General features: G+C 47.9%; 1 long non-coding RNA gene across 1 annotated transcript in view; it reads right to left on the bottom strand.

Annotated features, from left to right (window-relative positions):
• Window positions 1–7613: 7613 nt before the first annotated feature.
• LOC115459901 overlaps window positions 7614–16252 on the bottom strand; it is a 114811-nt gene continuing 106172 nt past the window's right edge. The window contains exon 4 of the long non-coding RNA XR_003940347.1: window positions 7614–7833. This is a non-coding gene — a long non-coding RNA (uncharacterized LOC115459901). The remainder of the gene's footprint in view (window positions 7834–16252) is intronic.

The raw sequence follows: 16252 nt of genomic DNA on the forward strand, positions 1-16252 counted from the left end.
TCCACTGTTGCTACTATTTGAGATTCTACATGGAATGTTGCTATTCCACTAGCAACATTCCATGTAGAAGTCGGCCCTTGCAGATCACCAATGTGGCCACGCAGGACGTCAGACTCACAGAAACAGAAGCCTGCGCAGCCTTCTACATGGAATGTTGCTAGTGGAATAGCAACATTCCATGTAGAATCTCCAACAGTAGCAACATTCCATGTAGAATCTCCAATAGTATCTATTTTATTTTAGTTACATTTGTACCCTGAGCTTTCCCACTCATGGCAGGCTCAATGCGGCTTACATGGGGCAATGGAGGGTTAAGTGACTTGCCCAGAGTCACAAGGATCTGCCTGTGCCTGAAGTGGGAATCGAACTCAGTTCCTCAGTTCCCCAGGACCAAAGTCCACCACCCTAACCACTAGGCTACTCCTCCTTTTTTGTTTCCTTTTGCTGTTTTTATTGTTTTATTTTGTTTTTTTTTTAATCTAGTCTATACACTGCTCTGCTCGTCAGTTAGGGGTCCTTTTACTAAGCTATGTAAGCGTCTATGCGCACCCAACACACGCCAAAATGGAGTTACGGCCCGACTACCGTGTGGCTCTTGCGGTAATTTCATTTTTGGCACGCGTCCACTATGCGCGTCTGAAAAATATTTTTTTAAATTTTCTGGCGTGCATAACGGACGCACGCCAAGTGGCATTTGGCACGTGTAGGTCATTACCGCCTGGTTACCACATGAGTCTTTACCGCTAGGTCAATGGCTGGCGGTAAGGTCTCAGACCCAAAATGGACACGCAGCAATTTTCATTTTGCCACACGTCCATTTTCGGCAAAAAAGAAAGGCCTTTTTTACAGGCACGCTAAAAAATGGATCGGCACACGCCCAAAACCGATGCCTACAATACCACAAGCCATTGTTTTAGCGTGGCTTTGTAAAAGGACCCCTTAGACTGGTATAGCAAGTTTAATAAAACTATCTCTCTATATAAAAGGCAACACCAACGTTCTATGAAGCCTCCAGCAGGAAGTGTGAAGGGGGCGAGATATCCGGTTTCCCTATGAGTATCTGCCGCACCCTCTCTGTAACACAGTCAGTGAAGGAAAACAGCAGAGCACGAAATCAAATCGCTCGCTCTGTAACAGTGAAGGACTCAGAGGGGGGAGGGGAGAGAGTCCAGAGGGCAGGGACACACACACTCCCACATGCACACAGAAGAAAACATTGCTAGCCCCCGTTTCATTTGCATCAGAAATGGGGCTTTTTTACTAGTAAATTATAAGAGGTCATTTTCATGCATACATGACCGCAGTGGCGTACCAAGGGGGGGCGGTGGGGCCGGTCCACCCTGGGTGCACGCTGCTGAGGGGGTGCAGCACGCCTGTTGGCCGAGTCCGCTCGTTCCCTCCCTGCTGCTCCCTCTGCGCGGAACAGGTTACTTCCTGTTCCAGGGCAGAAGGAGCAGCAGGGAACGAGCAGACTCGGAGCCAACAGGCACGCGGCACCCCCCTCCCCCAGGAGGTAAAAATGCCCCCGGGGGGGTCGCAATATCACTGGGGGGGTCACGCTGCACCCGGGGGGTGTAATTTTGCCGGGGGGGGCCGCGCTGCACCCGGGGGGGGGGGGCGCATCGGTGATCCGCCCCAGGTGTCAGCCAGCCTAGGAACGCCACTGCATGGCCATATATGCACTGGATTGACATCAAATTACCTCCTTAATGTTATACCTGCTTTTACCAATTTGCCGCCTTCACGGATTCTACATATGGCACCTAGATTTATGCACCCAAATTGTGCATGTGCCCAAGATGTGCACACAAATTAATTGCTTAATTATCTCAATGACATCAATAATTGGGTTCCAAAAACCAATTATTGATGTTAATTGGCACTCGTTAATATTTGTGTGCACATGATCTGGCTGATCTCTATTCTATACGGCAGTGCGTCTAACTCCTATTGCATGCACCTTGCAAGAGGGCACGACCATGTGATATGATGTGATGTGATATGATTCTTATAACCTTCCAACGCCCAACTAGTGGTTCAAAGTGGGATACAAAATCAAAAAGAACAAACAAATTAACTGTAATATTTCTGAAACAGATACGTTTTCAAGTGTTTACGGAAAGTGTTGCTGAGATTCTAAGAGAAACAGGCAGAGAACACGACAACTTAACCGCTTGGTAAGGGAAAGAAAATGAAGGAAAATAGTGAAGACGAGTCATTCCTGATCTAGAAAATAAAGACGCAGATGGAAAAACAATCTTACCAAATAGTTAGGACAATAGCCATTAAATGATGGATCATACAAGCCAACTTAAAAGATGCTCTAGCCTTTAGTGGAATTCAGTCATAACTATGAGGTAGGCTATGCGAGTATGTGGAAACTTAAAAGAATCAAACCTTACTTCCCAAGGGACATATTCCGCAGCCTAGTACAATCAATGGTGCTGAGCCACTTAGACTATTGTAACGCAATTTACGCAGGTTGTAAAGAACAAATCATTAAGAAGTTGCAAACAGCCCAAAATACAGCAGCTAGACTCATATTCGGGAAAGCAAAATACGAAAGCGCCAACCCCCTAAGAGAAAAACGACACTGGCTCCCTCTAAAAGAACGAATTGCGTTCAAAGTACGTACCATGGTCCACAAAATTATACACGGGGATGCTCCGGCCTATATGACAGACCTTATAGACCTGCCTGCTAGGAACGCAAAAAGATCAGCACGCACGTTCCTCAACCTCCACTACCCCACATGTAAAGGATTAAAATACAAGTCTACTTACGCAACCAGCTTCTCCTACATTTGCATGTAGGTATGGAATGCGCTTCCGAAGACCATAAAGATAACGCAAGAGGTAACCATCTTTCAAAAACTACTAAAAACTGACTTATTCAAGAAGGCATACAACAAACAACCGTCCCAATTACCAAACAATAAGAATGAAGATTAAGATTGGCCCGACCCAACCATGCGACCGAGCAAACTCAATGACCTTAATGAACAAATAGTACCACTTCTAATCTAATATCGTCTACTATACAACCACAAAAGGCCGACTAACCTCACCGCCATACATTAATACTCTCACCCTAATGTCCTCACCTGAGCAATTACATAATGCCGACACCTACACAAGATCACAATGTATTCCTATACCATGTATGTACGCACTTGATTGCAAAACCATGTGCATATTTGTAGCCTGGAATGGTAATTGCCATTACGGCAAATTTAAGCCACATTGAGCCTGCAAATAGGTGGGAAAATGTGGGATACAAATGTTACAAATAAATAAATAACAATGAACATTGGATATACTTGCATAAATTCTGGGCACTATCAAAACCCCAAACATTCAATTTTGGTGCCCAGATAGAGCCTGACACCGAATATCCAGGTGTAACGAGTTTTTTTTTCTAGGTTGCGGTAAAAAGGGGTCTTAGTGTGCCCTTTTGCGGGTTTTCCCCATGTGTTAATGACAGTTTTACCACAGCCAGATAATGGACGATTACCACGGGATTACCACGGGAACACTTGCTGACGCCTACTTTGTAGGCGGTAAGAACTTATGTGGTAATCCTGCACTAATTAGCACACAGTAATGCAGCTACGTTGTGTAGTGCAGAGATGCCCTCCTGACACACCTCTTCCAACAAAAAATTTTTAAATTAATTTACCTCACGCTGATTTAGAACTTACTACAGGACACCTGAGAGCGTACCACAGTAAGTAATTTCAAGACGCGGTAAGCGCGTGATAGTGCTCACTGTGGCTTATTTATTTTGGTGCATTTGTACCCCACATTTTCCCACAGGAGCAGGTGCAATGTGGCTTACAATAATTCAAGAGGAAAAAAATGCAATGCAAAGATGACTCAGTTTCAGATTGAGACAGGCAGGGAATGGAACAGTGGAAAACATGGGGTGAAAGATAGGGGCAAAGCAAAGTGAAAGTGCCCCTCAGTTAGCCAGCAGCGATCAGTATTTACAGAAAAGCTGACCACTGCCAGATCAATATAGACCGGTTAAATTTTTGGATCTTCAGAGGCCAGGGAGAAATTCAATGTAGTATGTTTTCTCTGATACGGTTGTCAGTACAACATTAAAGCTTGGGAGACTGGGAGGCTGGGCATCTAAATGGCAGATGACGTTTAATGTGAGCAAGTGCAAAGTGATGCATGTGGGAAAGAGGAACCCAAATTATAGCTAAGTCATGCAAGGTTCCACGTTAGGAGTCACGGACCAAGAAAGGGATCTAGGTGTCGTCGTTGGTGACACGTTGAAACCTTCTGCTCAGTGTGCGGCTGCGACTAAGAAAGCAAATTAGAATGTTAGGTATTATTAGGAAAGGAAAACAAAATGAGAATGTTATAATGCCTTTGTATCGCTCCACGGTGCATAAAATGTATTGTACTGTTCTGGGATCTTGCCAGGTACTTGTGACCTGGATTGGCCACTGTCGGAAACAGGATGCTGGGCTTCATGGACCTTCCATGTGTCCCAGTGTGGCACAATACTTATGTACTTATGTAAAGCTGGTTTCATAGCAGCAGAGAAACTGCAGGGGAATTCCTGTTTCATAGGTGGGAGTAAGAAAACGCCCAGGAAGGCGAAGTGAAAGGTGACACTCCAGTAACAAAAAGAAAAGCTAAGAACCCCAAATAAAAGCTAAAGCCATTTTTCCCTGTGTATGTTTCTACTACTTACTTCTAGACGTTTTTTTCTGTTTCATCCTTTGTTACACGATCTTAATCCTGTTTCCTTTTATACTTACCAAAAACCTTTCTGTAAAGGGAAACATTGGATGTGCTGTAAAGCACATTACAGGAACTGAGACCCTGAGTTCCTGATCACATTAAGCCCTGATAAACCAGTGCCTATCTTGCAGCTCAACAATATGCTTTTCCTGTAGGTTTTCAAAGTCGTATCTATCATCTGCTCAAATAATCTCTTCGTTTTTCCTCCATTGTTCCGCCTCTTATACAAAAGAATAAAATATCTATCAAATGGCACCAGGGATCAAGGTCCAGTCTCATTCATTATAAAACCAGTTTCCTTCAAAACACCAGACTTCAGCTTCCAAACTCACAGCTATCCATAATGTTATGTCAATAGCACAATTTTAGCCTCTACATATGACTAAGCAGAGATATTTTTGCTTGAAATTGTGAAAGATTGCTTGCTAATATATAAGAACAAAGAAGTTTTCTCCATTTCTCATGAATGTAATCCCCCCCCCCCCCCCCCCCCCAATATTCGGGGGTCCTTTTACTAAGGCACGCTGAAAAATGGCCTGTGCTAGTGTAGGCTTGTGTTTTGGGAGCGCACGCAGATCCATTTTTTCAGCGCACCTGTATAAAATGCTTTTTCAAAAAAAATGTTTGCCGAAAATGGAAGTGCGGCAAAATAAAAATTGGCGCATGTCCATTTTGGGTGTGAGACCTCACTGTCAGCCATTGACTTAGCGGTAAGGTCTCTCGCGTTAACTGTGCAGAAATCGCCTGCCTGTGTCAAGTTGGAGTTCCCGCCTGATTTTCGCCGCGCGCCAGAAAATAAAATATATTTTCTGGTGCAGATAGTAAGATGCAAGTCAAAAACGAAATTACCGCACGGGCCGCGCAGTAAGCCGGGCGTAAAGTTTGGCAGCCAAATCAGGCCGCTGAAATAGCAGGCCTATCTTTGGCTAGTTTAAACTTAACTGGCCTGCGCTGAATACGGGCTTGGCCAGTTAAGTTTTCGGTAAAATTAAACTGAATATTCAATGCCGGTCACCGGAAGTGTCCCAGCATTGAATACCCGGGCTCACCGCCAACCGCGACGGTTAACCGAGCTGCCTCCTGCATTCTAAATATCGACCCCATTGTATATACAGGGGAGTTTTTAAAAAATAGATTCTGCCCAGTATTCAAACGGGTTTAATCGGACAGTAGAGGCTTATGCCTTGTAAAACTCTGCCGAGCGGCCCGGAAATGATATTCCGTAGAATTTGACCAGTTCATGCTGCTGAATATCACTGCTAACTGAGGGATCCTTTTACTAAGCTGCGGTAAAAAGAGGCCTGCGGTAGTGTAGGCACGTGTATTTGGCTGACGAGCCAGTTTTTACCAAATCTACAAAAAAATGCCTTTTTTTTAATGGGACAGGAAAAGGGCCTGCGGTAAAAATGAAACCAGCGAATGCCCAAAACTGGCCTGAGCCCTTAATGCCACTCATTGATCTAGCGGTAAAGGCTTATGTGCTACACGCACGATGACCGGTCAACGCATGCCAAGTGCCGGTTACCGCTGGAACCGGCGCGCGTAGGAGGAAGTAAATAAATAATTCATCCACACGTTATGGGCATGTGCCAAATCTGAAATTACCGCCAGGAGGTTGCACTAGCCTGACGGGTAGTCTCATTTGGATGCGCACTTCACGTGTGTAGAGCAGGGGCGTAGTTACTATGGGGCCCTGGGCCCACCTGCCGATGACCCTCTCGATCCCTCCTCCCGCCACCAATATGCTGTCAACTCGCCGTCTGCTACCTTTGCTGGTGGGGGACTTCATTTTGTTTCTGAGTCTGACGATGCGGGGGGAGGGTCAAAGTTGTTGGTGGTGGTGCTGGCGGTGGCGGGGGTGTCGGCAATGGTGGCAGGGGGGTCGGCGGCGCCGGGGGGGGGCTAAAATGTGCCCCCTCACCTTGGGCTCTGGAACCCCTCCCGCCGAAGTCTGGCTACGCCCCTGGCGTAGAGCCTACCGCGGCTTAGTAAAAGGACCCCTGAATGACCAGCTCAGATGCCACTTACCATCATGGGCTGACTATCGGGCAGATTGTTCTTAAATTTTCTAATTTGAGGTACAGCATATATTAAGTCATTTGGGGCCCAGTATTCAGCTTGTGGTGGTCAGTGATTTTTAAGGCACTGACTGCTGTGGGCAGAATTTGACCCAAATATTCAATGCTGAACCTAACCCAGGTCTTGCACAGTTGCTGAAAATGATCTGGGTTCTGTTTGATATTCAGTCTCGTACCTGGATAACCGCCCGGATAAAGTTAGGGCAGTCTCTTTGTTGTCCTACCTGTTCCTGGCACTTACTCTGTTAGTGGACTGAAAATCGCTGCTAACCGGATAACTCCCAGCTCCACCCAGACTCTTCCTGCGAATTCCCGGACACTAACTGGTCTCCTTGGATTTGGAGTGGCTGGAAATCTGGGGACTACCTGGTTAATACAATTTAACTGTGCCAGACCTTTGGTTTAAATCCTTTGAAATATGAGTGAATGAGCTCACTACAGTTAGGCCAGAGAAGGCAAATTCTGGTCCAGGGGCCTATATGCTAAGCTCCGTAAGCTATTCACATGCTAACAGTTAACATGGGTGCCACATTAACAGGTAACATAATGTCTTTGCGGTTAGCCCATGATAATTTCTGCATTAAAAATGAACAAAGAACAGGACAGAGAATGGGTAGAAAATGAAAAAGAAATGCACCTTCCAGAGAGTTACTGTAACACAGTTAACACCACCTGGACAGTTTTATCTGCAATGTAGTTAACACAAAGTAATGATATTTTCTCTGTTTTAATTGTATGAGAAGTTACTTTCTAATCACAAATATCCAAACCTCCAAAATGTGTATGTGGGGGTGGGGTGAAGGCCGGGCAAGGGAACAGTATGTTTTTTGGGTTTTTATTTTTTTTATTATTTATAGTGATTTGGCTCATCACCAGTTCTCAGATTTTAAATGTCTCTCTCAGCTTTTGGCAGGATAAATAATATGTACTTTCTCTGAAAATGCTGGGCAATCTCTATCTTTGTTTCCTTGCTGTCGTCCTTGTCACGTCTTCTTTCTCTGAAAGTTATAAACAGAAAGAACATGATTGAAGCTTCACCAACCAGTTTTTAACTAAGCAGCAACTGAGCCTGTAAAAATTATGTAATAAACCAACAAGCAGGCACAAAGATATGGGCTAAAGATTTCAGCAGCAATTTAAAAGGGGAAATTTGAAAAACTAAAAGACAGGAACATTTTAAAAAAAAACATCTCCCCCACATGCAGGCAGAGTTGCCACCTCACCCCACCTCCATCAAACTGGCTGATCCAATCCTGGTGTTGCTATGCTCCATCTCCGGCCATCTTCAAATCTAGGCTAAACGCTCACCTTTTTGATTCTGCTTTTAACTCCCTAACCCTTACTCAGGGCCACCGAGAGACTGGGCCGGGCCCGGGGCAAGGCCGCCCCCGGGGCCCTGCTGCCCCCCTCCACCCGGCCCCGGGCCGGGCCCCCTGCATTGAAATCACAGTGCCTCCGTGTGAAAGCGCTGCAGGCAGCAGGGCAGCAGATCGTTTCCCTTCAGGCCTCCTTCCCTCCCTGTGTCCCGCCCTCACGGAAGTTACGTCAGATGAGGGAGGGAAGGAGGCCGAAGGGAAGCGATCTGCTGTCCTGCTGCCTGCAGCGCTTTCACACGAAGGCACTGTGATTTCAATGCATTGGGCCCGGCCCGGTGGCAGACGGTCGATGACGGAAGGCAGGTGGGCCTGCGGCGTCGGGCCCCCTTGGAGGCCCGGGGAATTTTGTCCCCCTCTCGGCGGCCTTGCCCTTACTCACATGTTCAGTACCCTTATTTTATCATCCCAACCTTAGTAATTCCCTTAGCTCTTATTTGTCTTGTTTGTCCTAATTAGATTGTAAGCTCTGTTGAGCAGGGACCAGTGGTGTGCCGGAGCAGGCTCTCAGAGGCTCGCAAGAGCCGGTTGCTAAGTTTTTAAGAATTTTGGGAGCCGGTTGTTAAAGTAGGGCCCTCCATGGCTACTTTAACTCAGTGGCGTAGCCAGAAGTCAATTTTTGGGTGGGCCAACAGGTTGGATGGGTGGGCACTAGACAGTGGTGTGCTGGTAAATGTTTAACAACAGGCTCTCTCCCCGGTCCACCTCTGCACCCCCCCCCCCCCCATCCACCTGTGCACCTCCCCTCAAAATTGCAGAGCTGGCTATAGCCGGGGAGAGAGCCTAGGGGGGGGGAGGGGGCAATGCATTACTGTCTCCAGGAAAAAAAATTAAATGATCCCAGGTTCCAATTTAATTCATGTTTAATGTGGGATAAAATGCCATAAATAAGTAAATAAATATAAACTTTTAATGTTGAGCACCTGATTCTCAAAGTGGACATATTCCAAACACTATAATGAAAATAAAATGATTTTTTTCTACCTTTGTTGTCTGGTGACTGTTTTTCTGATCATGCTGGCCCAGTATCCGATTCTGCTGCTATCTGTCCTCTTAACTCCGTTTCCAGGGCTTCCTTTCCATTTCTTTCCTTTCCTCCTTTCTTCTTCATTTCTGGTCCTCAGCTTCTGCCTATTTTCTTCATCCATGTGCAGTTTTTCTCCTCTCTTCCTTTTCCCTCATCTCATCTCCTTCCTCATTCTTCCATCCCCTCCATCCATGTTCAGCATTTCTTCTCTCTCCCTTCCCTCTCTTCCATCCATGTCCAGCAACCCTCCTCTCCCCTTCCCTCCATCCAGCAACCCTCCTCTCCCCTTCTTCCACCATGTCCAGCAACCCTCCTCTCCCCTTCCCTCCATCCAGCAACCCTCCTCTCCCCTTCTTCCACCATGTCCAGCAACCCTCCTCTCCCCTTCCCTCCATCCAGCAACCCTCCTCTCTCCTTCTTCCACCATGTCCAGCAACCCTCCTCTCCCCTTCTTCCACCATGTCCAGCAACCCTCCTCTCCCCTTCCCTCCATCCAGCAACCCTCCTCTCCCCTGCCCTCTCCTCTCCCCTTCTTCCACCATGTCCAGCAATCCTCCTCTCCCCTTCCCTCCATCCAGCAACCCTCCTCTCCCCTTCTTCCACCATGTCCAGCAACCCTCCTCTCTCCTTCCCTTCATCCAGCAACCCTCCTCTCCCCTGCCCTCTCCTCTCCCCTTCTTCCACCATGTCCAGCAACCCTCCTCTCCCCTTCCCTTCATCCAGCAACCCTCCTCTCCCCTGCCCTCTCCTCTCCCCTTCTTCCACCATGTCCAGCAACCCTCCTCTCCCCTTCCCTCCATCCAGCAACCCTCCTCTCTCCTGCCCTCTCCTCTCCCCTTCTTCCACCATGTCCAGCAACCCTCCTCTCCCCTTCTTCCACCATGTCCAGCAACTCTCCTCTCCCCTTCCCTCCATCCAGCAACCCTCCTCTCCCCTTCTTCCACCATGTGCAGCAACCCTCCTCTCCCCTTCCCTCCATCCAGCAACCCTCCTCTCTCCTGCCCTCTCCTCTCCCCTTCTTCTACCATGTCCAGCAACCCTCCTCTCCCCTTCCCTCCATCCAGCAACCCTTCTCTCCCCTTCTTCCACCATGTCCAGCAACCCTCCTCTCCCCTTCTTCCACCATGTGCAGCAACCCTCCTCTCCTCTCCCGTCTGCCCTGTTTCCTTCCTGCCCCCCCCCCCGTACCTTTAAATATTACAGTTTATCTGGAGTTGCGGGCAGCCGGCATTGAAGACATCGGCAGCCTTACGCCGGTTCCAGCAGCCTTCCCTTCCCTCGTTGCATGTCGGATGATGGCTCCACCCTCTTCTGACATATTTCCTGTATCTACGAGGGCGGAGCCATCATCCGACTTGCAACGAGGGAAGGGAAGGCTGCTGGAACCGGCGTAAGCCTGCCGATGTCTTCAATGCCGGCTGCCCGCGACTCCAGATAAACTGTAATATTTAAAGGTACGGCGGGGGGCGGGGCAGTGGCGGGCTGGGGAGGCAGATGCGGGATCGGAGCTCAGCCTGCTCCCTCCGCTCCGCTGCCTCCACTGCTGGGTGGGCCTGAACCAAAACTGGGTGGGCCTGGGCCCACCCAGGCCCACCCGTGGCTACGCCCCTGCTTTAACAACTGGCTCCCAAATGTGGGCTTGGGCCCCCTGCTGAATTCTCTTTTACTTTGCTGGTGGGGATGCTGAGCCCTGCCAGCCAAGTAAATAGACTGCTGCTGCTCCCCGCTCCTTGTTTCCAGCTCTGGGCAGCAGGCTGGGACTTCTCTAGCACGTGAGAGAAGTTCCAGCATGCTGCTCAGAGCAAGACGTTGGGAGTGGTGGCAGTCCATTTATTGGCTACCTGCAAAGGTATGCCTAGTGTGCCCACACAAAGGGAGGGAGGAGAGAGAGGCAAGTGTTGCTCCCCCCCCCTACACCCCCCCGGCCACCCCGGGCCCTTCCGACTGCAGAGCTGGCTACGTTCGGAGAAAGAACCTGTTGTTAAAAATTTACCAGCACACCCCTGGCAGGGACTGTCTCTTCATGTTCAGTGTACAGCACTGCATACGTCTAGCAGTGCTATAGAAATGATAAGTAGTAGTAGTAGTAATCTTCTTAAGGATATCAATGGTGAAAAATAAGGAGAACCAATCAAGGTATCCAATGGACAAAATGAAAACTGGATCAACCTGTTCCTAAGCCTGAATTTTAGAACAGGCAATTAGAGCAACTGCCTCCAATGTAAAATTTTTATAGACACTGAGGGGCATAATCGAACGTGAACGCACATCTCCATGGGCATCTATGTCCGAGAACGGGTACGTGAAGGGGTGGGACAGACCGTATTTTTGAAAAAAATGGGCGCCCATCTTTTTTTTCGATAATACGGTTTGTGCCGAGCAAATGCATCGGATTTGTGCGGATTTGAGCTGTGCGTAATCGTTTTTCAGTGATAATGGAAACCGAAGGCGCCCAGCTCAAAAACGAACAAATCCAAGGCATTTGGTCGTGGGAGGGGCCAGGATTCGTAGTGCACTGGTCCCCCTCACATGCCAGGACACCAAGCGGGCACCCTAGGGGGCACTTGTAACAATTTTAAAAAAAAGTAAAATACCTTCCAAGTCCATAGCTCCCTTCCTTTAGGTGCTGAGCCCCCCCAACCCCCCCCCCCCAAAACTCACTACCCCCAACTGTACACCACTACCATAGCCCTTATTGGTGAAGGGGGCACCTATATGTTGGTACAGAGGGTTTCTGGTGGGTTCTGGAGGGCTCGCTGTTTCCTCCATAAATGTAACAGGTAGGGGGGATGGGCCTGGATCCACCTGTCTGAAGTGCACTGCACCCACTAAAACTGCTTCAGCCACCTGCATGTGCTGTCATGGACCTGAGTATGACATCTGAGGCTGGCATAGAGGCTGGCAATCAGTATTCTTAATGATGTTTTTTTTGAGGATGGGAGGGGGTTAGTGACCACTAGGGGAGTAAGGGGAGGCGATCCCCGATTCCCTCCGGTGGTCATCTGGTCATTTAGGGCCCTTTTTTGGGACTTGTTCGTGAAAAAAAGGGTCCAAGAAAAGTGACCCAAATTCGCCTTTCTTTTTTCGATTATCGGCCGAGGGCGCACATATCTCCTCGGCCGATAAACACGCCCACAGTCCCGCCTTCACCACGTCTCCGACACGCCCCCTGTCAACTTCATTGGTTCCCGCGACGGAGTGCAGTTGAAGACGCCCAAAATTGGCTTTCGATTATACCGATTTGGGCGCCTTTGCGAGATGGGTGCCCATCTCCCGATTTGGGTCGAAATCTGGGCGCCCATCACTTTCGAAAATAAGGCTGACTGTGATGTTGCCGTTGCTGCCCTAGAGGTGTTGTCCTGTTGAATGGTGTCCACAGCAGCAACAGCTCCTGGAAGAACATTCAGCTCATTACCTGTGAGCCTGTGGTTGTCTCCTCCTGACACAGGTTTCAATGGTAACATGAAGCCCATGAAGGAGAAGGGGTTGGGTCAATGAAGAGCTTGTAAGGTCATGATGGCTGCCATGCCCTTCCATAACTTACTGCTGTTGTTCTTGGTCCCCTCCTCTTTTCTATCTACACTTCTTCCCTTTGTTCATTAATCTCATCCCATGGCTTTTCCTACCATCTCTATGCTGATGACTCCCAAATCTACCTTTCTACCCCTGATATCTCACGTTGCATCCAAACCAAAGTTTCAGCGTGCTTGTCTGACATTGCTGTCTGGATGTCTCAACGCCACCTGAAATTAAATATGACCAAAACCGAGCTTCTCATTTTCCCCCCCAAACCCACCTCCCCGCTCCCCCCGTTTTCTATTTCTGTTGATGGCTCTCTCATTCTCCCTGTCTCCTCAGCTCGAAACCTTGGGGTCATCTTTGACTCTTCTCTCTCCTTCTCTGCTCATATCCAGCAGATTGCCAAGACCTGTCGTTTCTTTCTTTACAACATCCGTAAAATCCGCCCCTTTCTTTCCGAGCACTCTACCAAAACCCTCATCCACACCCTTGTCACCTCTCGTTTAGACTACTGCAATCTGCTTCTTGCTGGCCTCCCACTTAGTCACCTCTCCCCTCTCCAGTCGGTTCAAAACTCTGCTGCTCGACTCGTCTTCCGCCAGGGTCGCTTTATTCATACTACCCCTCTCCTCAAGACCCTTCACTGGCTCCCTATCCGTTTTCGCATCCTGTTCAAACTTCTTCTACTAACCTATAAATGTACTCACTCTGCTGCTCCCCAGTATCTCTCCACACTCGTCCTTCCCTACACCCCTTCCCGTGCACTCCGCTCCATGCATAAGTCCTTCTTATCTGTTCTCTTCTCCACTACTGCCAACTCCAGACTTCGCGCCTTCTGTCTCGCTGCACCCTACGCCTGGAATAAACTTCCTGAGCCCCTACGTCTTGCCCCATCCTTGGCCACCTTTAAATCTAGACTGAAAGCCCACCTCTTTAACATTGCTTTTGACTCGTAATCACTTGTAACCACTCGCCTCCACTTACCCTCCTCTCTTCCTTCCCATTCACATTAATTGATTTGATTTGCTTACTTTATTTATTTTTTGTCTATTAGATTGTAAGCTCTTTGAACAGGGACTGTCTTTCTTCTATGTTTGTGCAGCGCTGCGTATGCCTTGTAGCGCTATAAAAATGCTAAATAGTAGTAGTAGTAGTATTGGGAGAAGGGAATATGTGAGCCATACAAACCAACTAGGAGGTACGGAGCAGTCACCTTTCCTAGTACAAGTCAATAATTTCTGCAGGGGACCATATTTCGGCTATCTGCACCTTTCCGTGATTTCTGTAGGGAAGGGAACTCCCCAGTTGCCGATGGGCACCCACATTTGGTAACATGACAAACTTGACCTCAGCAACTGCCCCCCCCCCCCCCATACACATATTTCTCTGTCTCTCTTGTACCATTTTAGATTTCTCATATATGTTTGCAATCATTTGTTTTTATGCCTTGGAAAAGAATATTTCAGAATAGAAAATCAATGAAATTGTAACATATGGATAATCCTGGTCATCTCAGATTTCCAGATTCCCAAAATGCATTGAAACGAGTACTATCACTCTGCAAAGATATGGAGAAGGCACTAAGGTTTGCCTATTTATATATCAATAGAAATCAAACAAAATAAAACATAACTTAATACATTTCTTGATTAGCTTTCGAAGGTCGCCCTTCTTCCTCAGATCGGAAATAAGCAAAAGTGCTAGCTGACAGTGTATATAAGTGAAAACATTCAAGCATTACTATGACAGTCTGACAGGGTGGGAGGATGGGGGTGGGTCGGAGGTATGCATGGGGACATCAAAGCATATCATGGATATTCTAACAGGATGGCTGTGGATAGGTGAGGGGTGGGGTGATCAACAGAGACATACAGCTTTATGGTTTACTAGTAAAAAAGGCCCGTTTCTGAAACCAATGAAACGGGCGCTAGCATGTGGTTTTTTTTTTGTGTGTGTGTATGTGTCACAGAGTTATTTTGTGTGTGTGTGTGTGTGTGTGTGTGTGTGTGTGTGTGTGTGTGAGGGTGCGGTGTGTGTGCAGGTTGTTGATGTGTGTCTTTTTTTGTTTTGTTTTGTTTTTTGCTTGGGGGTTGGGGGATGTGCTGTGCTGTGCAGGCAAAGTGGGTTGGATTGGTGTGTGGCTTTGAGGGTGTGTTTCTGTTGTATTGTGTGTGTGTGGTTTTGTCTGTCAAGGAGGTTTGTGGAGGGGGGTCTTTCTGTTGGTGAAATGTAAATGTGGTTGTAGGGGGTGTCAGCCTTTGTTGAGTGTTGTTTTTTTTTCCATGTTTTTTTTTTTGTGTTGTGCTGAGACAGCAGTGTTGTTTTAGATGGGTGGAAGGTTGAGGAGCACGTTCTTTGTCTGTCGGTATTTTTTGGCCGTTTCAGGGCTGCTATAGGGGAATGCTGGAAGAGAAATGTGCTGTTGGAAGCAGCGCCATCTTTTTCCATTGGGCTGGGGTTCTGGGCATCCTGGAGGTGGGTGACGGCTTGCCTGAGGACGGGGATGGTTGGGCACGTCCTTGGCCGCTTCGGCAAAAGGGGAAGAGGAAGGGGGTGGGGAGTTACCTGCAGCCGCCTGAGAAACCATGTATTCTTTGTTTGTTTTGTATTATTAGTTTGCATTTCTGTTGAAGAAAGAGTGGATGCCTTTCTAATGATGGAGGTGGTGCGTCGGTGTGCGGTTGTTTCGTTAGTTTGGCAGCCAGTCTCCAGCGATTCCTAGGCAGGGAAGGAGTAGGGAAACACGCGGAGCGTGTTTCCCTACTCCTCCCCCTTCCTTGGTCGCTGTTTGCTGCTGGCTGGGTCGCGGGTAATCCTTCCAGCTGGGCCGCAGCTTGTCCTTGTCCCAGATGGTGACGGGCACGTTGTTTTCCGGCTCCTCTGACTCCATGTCAAGCGATCCCAAATATAGTCTGTGCTATAGGCCCTCTGCCACTCTTCAGTACTGGCATTAGGCATTTAAAAATTCCCCCCCCCTCCCCTGGTCTATTTTTGCACATACCCACAGCAGGAATATTCTTCTCTCGTTCCAGCGGTGTTTCTGTGCTCTCCGTGCTGCACAGATAATGAGCCATTCTGCTGGGGAATGCTCCTCCCTTATTGTCACGTAGTTTCCTCTGATTGGTCCATCTTACGTTGCCTAGTGTTGCCTGGTCCTTTGTGTTTCAGAATGTTGAGGGTATTTTTTCTGATTGGTCCGTCATGCGAGGACGGGGCAGAGAGACATGGTCAGTGTTCTGGCTTTACCACCATGAATCCATGAACCCTTCAGTGAGTGAGTGACTTCAGAACGTTGTCTTCAGAATGTTGAGGGTGAGTTTTATTATAGCAGATAATGGGCTAGGAACCCCAGATCCTTGTTAAGTCCTTTCTGTTGGGTGTTAAAATATTCAATCATTCTGACTTCAAATCAGAGTAGGTTGCAGTAGTCAAGGCGAGAGGTAATGAGAGAGTGGACGAGAGTTCGGGTGGTGTGCTCAGAGAGGAAAGGGCGAATTT

The sequence above is a fragment of the Microcaecilia unicolor genome, chromosome 1 (genome assembly GCF_901765095.1).
Source record: "Microcaecilia unicolor chromosome 1, aMicUni1.1, whole genome shotgun sequence".
NCBI lineage: Eukaryota > Metazoa > Chordata > Amphibia > Gymnophiona > Siphonopidae > Microcaecilia > Microcaecilia unicolor.